A 5,402-nucleotide genomic window follows, 5' to 3' on the forward strand; every position below is an offset into this window, starting at 1 on the left:
GGAGATGGAAAAGCAGGTGTTTGGTAAATAAATGTTAGCTGGGCCATCTTTAACCATGGGACACAGAGAGGACTTGGATCAAACGGGCCTTCCTGGGTTCCTCCTCGTGTGTCGTACTCTAGTTCATATGAAATACTGATGTCTCCCTTCCTGGAGCAGGTCCTCTAAATTGTTTTAGGCAGTTAGGGAGAAGGTCTATGGTTTTTCCTGAGTCTTTCTTTTCTTAAAAATCACCAGCTTAAAATAACGCCCCAAAAGGCATGTTTTGGGGTGGCAAACTGCTTCCCCTCACTATTCACCTAGTGTTAATAATGGTTATTTCTGGATAGACTGATTTTGAGTGATTCTTGCAATTCTATCCTTGTATTTTTCTGCAGTTTTAAAGTTGAATTTAAAAATGTTTCCACAAACTTTGATGAGCTGAACCATTAATGAACATAAATTTAAAACTATGGTAAACTTAGGCAGGCTTCTAGAATTATAAGCATACAATGTTTTTCTGTATTATGGCTATGTAACAATATGTTAACTTCTGCAATTGATAAGCTTTCTGATTCCACTCAGGTAAGAAGTTTAAATTAAATCTGAGCCCATAATACAATCAGTTATGCATTATATTTTCGTAACAGCATTCCCCTCCATTTCACTTGTAAATATTTCTGTTTAAATCTCTAGGAGATATTAAAGTCACAATGCCATTATCACACCTTAGTCTCTTCAAAAAAATCAATGTCATGGGGAATAAAAGGGTAGGAGGACTTTTCTAGATAAACAAGACTAAAGAGCTATAACAACTAAATGCAATGCTTGAAGCTTCATTGGATCCAAATTCAAGGGAAACAGCTCTAAAAGATACTGGGAAATTTTAATATGGAATGGCTAGAAGATGATATAGTGGAATTATTTTCTTAAGTGTAATAATGGTATTTTGGTTAGGATATGCATGCTGATATTATTAGGGGTAGAATATCATGTCAGCAAATTTTAAACAAAGCTACTTTGAACAAAAAAAATAGCTAAATAGGCATATAGATGTATAGATAAGGCAAATATGGCAATTAATGAATCCAGGTGGTGGTGTATTATCGTCCCCTTCTTTCAACTTTTCTAGTGCTTAAAATACTATATAATAAAAAGTTGGAAAAATTCTAGACAGACTCTTTGCAATGAAAATAAATGTAAACAAAAGAAATTAAACAATACCTGGTGTATGGACCGAATGTGTCGCCAGTGTGATGGTATTCGGAGATGGGACCATTGGGAGACCATTAGGACTCGAGGCCATGAGTGTGGGGTCCTCATGATGGGGTCAGTGCCCTTATAAGAAGAAACACAGAGAACTTGCACTCAGGTCCGGTTCTGGTAAAAACTCTCTTCCTGGCTACCTTCTTGTAGAGAGTTCCCATGAGAACTTAACTCCCCAAATCTTGGACTTATAGCTTCCAGAATTGTGAAGAAATAAATTTCCTGTTGTTTAAACCACCCAGTCTATGGTATTTTGTTATGGCAAGATGACTAATACATCTGGGAATGACTTAATTTTCCTGAGATACACAGTAAATCCTTGACCGCACCATGAAGATAGCTCTAGGGTCTACTCAACAGAGAAAAGATGGGCCCTTGAGTGCACTGAGCTTCTCACTGAGAGACTAGAGAATGGCATACACTTCCTTTATCAGAAATAAAGACTCCAGATAATCAGGATAGTCTGCGCTTTCTAATTTCATGTGGGGGGAGGGAGAGTGTCCCTTTTTACCCTTCTTTAGCAATCCCACTTACTGTGGATATTGGCTGATCTCCTGCAACGAAAGACAATAAAAAACAATGGACTAGTCCACTGGCATCCTTGCCTAGGGCACCAGAGAAATTCAGAATGAATCCTGTATGCCCAGTGTCCAGCACAAGACATTTCTTTGGCCCCTTTTTAATGCCCCAGAGGACAACAAAGGTGCCTCTTTGGGACCTATTAGTACTTAAGTCTTCTTAAGCCATCTCTCAGGCATTAAAACTCTCACCTCCCGATATATAAACACATTGTATTGAATCGTCAATAGAATTGATTCACTGTTTTGGCATAGCAATTGAAAGTGTGGACTTTGGAATTTTAGCTCTGCCATTTACTCCCTGAGTGGCCTTAGGCAACTCTCTTAAGCTTTCCTTGTCTCAGTTTGCATATTCCGCAAAATAGGGATAGTTGTTCCCACCTCCTAGTGTTGCTTTGGAGATTAAATCAGCCAATGAATTTAACTAGATTGACGTCACGTGTAACACAATGCCTAATATATAATAAGCGCTTAATGAATGTTAGCCATCTTCATCTTTATCACCACCATTGCCCGGTGGGCAAAAAAAAATCAGACTCAAAGCTGTTTTGGAGATGATGTCCACTAGGTGGCACCAGCTACAGGTAAATAAAATCTTCCACATGAAGGTACTGAAGGTTCTATTTCATCAAAAGTTTGGAAGAGAGAACTGCAATGGTAATGAGGCAATGTGCATATATAGATACAAACATATTGTAGCCCACAAAGTAACCATTTGATCCATAATAATTACCTAAAGCCTGTTTAAAACAATTACAAGTCAAACATGTTCTGGTTTGTTCCCAGACTCCAGGAGGGGTGTGGTGATGTGATGCTTGGTCAAGTTTGGCCAACAACTGGGGCTTTTGTTTTGCAGAAATTTGTTCCTCCATCTTTTGTTTTGCTGAGCAGGGTGTGATTTGGATAAAGACCCTGCTGAAAGCCAGAGATTTTTGTGTGCTGTGGAAGGAAACTTTTGCAGGGATGCACAAGGGAACAGACAACTGACATAGGTACAGAAACTTGGTTGGAAGTGCACACGAGTTCAGATAGGGTTTTTAGCAAGTTTTTCTAGGTGGTGAGAAATATTAACAGCACTTGTGTAATTAGATATGCTTTTCTGACATCTGAGAAAATGATCTCAAGGTAGAGCAGGAAAAAATGGGCTGGACATTTGAGTTACAAATGGTTGTATCTTGGTTATATTTTAGGGAGTTAATCGGAGAGGTTTGTGTCCATCTTTGGGCTGAATTATCACACTAATTGGAACTGAGTTACAGAAATGGGTGATAAAATTTGTGAAATGTGAGAATACTCCATGGGAATCCTCATTAGTACTTAGAGAAATCAGATAAAAGTCTGGCAAGCCTACAATTTCATGGAAGGATGGATGGTTTTGTTATCTGGGTATCAAAGAGCGNGCTTTGAAGGGTGGACTAGGTGCTGGCATCAGTGCATACCTTCCCAAGGGGAGTACTTTGAAGGTGACCATAGTGATATTCAGCAATGAGTATGTAGTGCTTTTTCTAGGATGAGTTTGTGAACTTAATTGTCAGACCTCGCATGCCACTCTCTTCATCAAGCCTTCTCTGACTCATTCTTGCAATAGGTAATATATATAGTAGAGAAAGAGCATGAGGTTTGGAAGCAGGCAGAAATGGGTTCAAATGTCAACTCTTCCTGTGTCATAATTTGTCAATTACTTAAGCTTAATTTCCGTGTTGGCAAAATGGGGATAAGGATAACTTTTCTTCCAGAGTTGTCCTGATGATCAGAGGAGACAACATCTGTGAAGGCTCTGTATTGCCAAATAACAGGCTTTCAATAACTGTTCATTTCCTTCATTCTTCGTGGTAATTACTGCCCCTTCAGAACATCCAGGCACTGTGTTTCTTTTAAGACATCACTCTACTTCATATTGTAGCAACATGCTTATTTTATCCACCTTACAAGACAGCCTCCTTGAGGACAGGGTCCATTGGCCATCCATATTTGTATAATACACAGTATTTAGCAGAAGATAGGAGTATTTAGCAGAAGGTGCTCACGAAATACTTGTTGACTTACTGAAGAACATCATCAGATAATATGGCCCTGTCAAAATTAAAAAAATAAAAACATTTAAAACTTTTGCACACAAATGAATATGGCAAATGACTGGATAAAACTTAGAACAAAAAAAGCTAATTATGATAGGAGGGCACTGACCACTGAGATTGTAAAGAATTAGTGACAACTTATTACACCAACATTCAGAGTTCACTCGATAAGATGAACAAAGAACATCTAATGCCGGAAGACAGCAACACATGTCCTCAAACAAGAAGGAACTCAAGCAGCATAGCGTGTCTGAACTTTTCTTGAATGAGAAAAAAACCCCTCTGTGTGTGTTTGTTTACACATATGCACATATAAAACAATGAAACCCAGCCAATAAGGAGAGAAATTAAAATTTAAAACTAAGAGTGAATAACTCTGGTAACTAATTTATTCATCAGTAGCAGACACTCTTCTAGTCATTTTTATTTTTTTCCTTTCCTGCACGTTTATTAAACATCTGAGGATACAAATGAATTGAATATATGGTATGAGAGTTTAATGGAATTGGACACTAACGGTGAAGACAAAAAAAAAATGAATCACGGTAGATTACTTAATTCCTATTGTCTTGTAAAAGATAGCACAGAGGTTTCCCTGAGATTCAAACATTTTCCTGGTACCAAATTCTAGGAAAAGCTATTCTTGGGTAAGGACGTTAGAAAACATAATGGTCAATTACTTCAAATGGATTTTCTTTGTTAGAAAAAATTAAAATGTTATTAATGAAACAAAAATAGCTCTGTGAGCCTGAAAAAAGCCTAAGGTAAAGCACTACCTCTAGTAGATGGAGCTGAGCTAAAGGAAACGAAGCACCGCGGAAGGTAGAAAAATTGAGCAGTACCTTCGAAATTATGAGAAGTGATTTCCAATTGAGAATTCTATCCCATCATCCTGGATGTCTCAGTGTAGATTAGAGACATTTTCAGACATACAAGTCCCCAACATTCACCTCCAGCCTTCCTTTCTCAGGAAATTCCTCATTCTTGTAGTCATTTTTAATGTCTCAGTGAACAAAGCGAATAATCCACCTTGTCTGTGTGAAACTTACATTCTAGTAAAATACAACTGGTTTAAATATGTAACTTTACTAATACTGAGCAACTATGGGAATTATGGTTACAGGATGGAATATGAATGTTACAAACCTGAACAAAATAAATAGAATGTATCCAAAAAACTGTGAAGAGGTGACAGAAAGCATGTGAGCACTAATTTTTCATGAATCATCTACCTTTACCATCTAAAATTGAAAAATAGTTTTAAAAAATAAGAATAACAACTCTAACTTCTGAGAGGTTTTCATAATTTCTTTTCTTAACCTAGAAAGAGCTCTTAGAAAGTAATATCCTTCATGGTAAAGAAAAGAAATTTTTACCTTGTGTTCTTTTGTTGTATCAAATTCAAGTAAAATTAATTAAAAGTAGAACACTGCAATTAAAATAGCATCTATCGTAGAGCAGTCAGGGTCTAACTGGAAACTACTTTGATTATTTTCAGGGA

Source organism: Hipposideros armiger, unplaced genomic scaffold (assembly GCF_001890085.2).
Source record: "Hipposideros armiger isolate ML-2016 unplaced genomic scaffold, ASM189008v1 scaffold_655, whole genome shotgun sequence".
NCBI lineage: Eukaryota > Metazoa > Chordata > Mammalia > Chiroptera > Hipposideridae > Hipposideros > Hipposideros armiger.